We start from the raw sequence: 1,605 nt of genomic DNA on the forward strand, positions 1-1,605 counted from the left end.
ATGGGTTACATTGTGTGTATTATTCCAACTTTCTTAAATATAAAGATGTTTTCTTTGACTTTTTGTGTTTGAATATGCATGTCACAGGCACTTTAAAACACATAAGATTTATTTCATGTTATCAAACAGATCATACAGCACACTCATGACTGTACAGCCTCTCAGCTTTCATCTTTATTTAAATGTTTCAATAATCCCATAAAACTCGATTCAACATTCTGGACAGAAATGTCTAAAGAAGAAAGCACACAAGCATCAGCCGTCACAGACTACAGTAACAGCAAATCATGTTTCTGAAGGGTAACAGTGAGTCAAACATGCAGCTTATATTATTAATAGCTGTGGTTGGCAGTGGCAGCTCTTGGGGCAAGTTATGAGAAGGGCTGACAAATCCATAGGGCTGGTTATTTCATTTATCCTATGACAAGGAAGACTGGGACGAGCAGAAAAAGAGCTTAATTTGAACTATTTCTGCATTTTTTTTCTGTTACGTGTGTTTAGTTAATACAGCGGGTAAAATAAGTATTGAACACGTCACCATTTTTCTCAGTAAATATATTATTAGAGGTGCTGATGACATGAAATTTTCACCAGATGTCGGTAACAACCCAAGTGATCCATACATACAAAGAAATCAAACCATAAATGTCCAGAAATTACAAATAACTTAATTTCTGGACATTTATGGTTTGATTTCTTTGTATGTATGGATCACTTGGGTTGTTACCGACATCTGGTGAAAATTTCATGTCATTAGCACCTCTAATAATATATTTACTGAGAAAAATGGTGACGTGTTCAATACTTATTTTACCCGCTGTATATATTTTTCAGCAATGTTGTAACAAGTATTATTATATACATATGTATTTTGCTGCTGTGTTTTTGGTTTATCCATATTTTGCAGGTGTGCAGATGGATGTCGGGTGTGATGGCTTGTGTTTTCTTGACGTATTCATACATTTTCTATATCTCGTTTAATCTCATATTACATTTCCCCTTTTTCTCTTTTCCTCTTTAAAAAAAAAACAAAAGAAAACACAAAACAAAAAAAACTATTTTTATAGTCAACTAATCACCGACTGCGCATGTGTGTCAAGGACAGAAAGGCAGATACGGCAGTGGAAGGTGCTGCAGCAATTGTAGAGAAAAACAAAGTTAGAAAAAAAAAACAACGTCAACTATTAAATTATCAATGTTTTTAATAGTCAACAATAATCGTGACTAGTTGACTAATCGTGGAAGCCCTACATAAAACAGAGAGATGTTAAAACATATGCATTAACACATCTCCTGCCCTCACTGGAGGAGAAACCAGTGAAACTGCCAGACATTAAGGCCTGTRCACGTCCCATGACTTCACATGGTCCACAAACAGTTAGCAGTGTTAGAGGATTTTTTTTTTCAATTTTAATCCTGTTCCAAAATGTGAGAACATTTCTCTCAAAAACCTATAGAGTCAGTAAAAACATCTCCAACCAGCAAACCCACCTTATGTCTTAGGCATCTACAACTCATTTCAAAGGTGTGCTGTATTTTAACAACTCTCCTCAAACATCCAAGGTAAATGTCTAGGTAAAAAATATATACAGTATGATAAATGGA

Source organism: Austrofundulus limnaeus, unplaced genomic scaffold, assembly GCF_001266775.1.
Source record: "Austrofundulus limnaeus strain Quisiro unplaced genomic scaffold, Austrofundulus_limnaeus-1.0 Scaffold45, whole genome shotgun sequence".
NCBI lineage: Eukaryota > Metazoa > Chordata > Actinopteri > Cyprinodontiformes > Rivulidae > Austrofundulus > Austrofundulus limnaeus.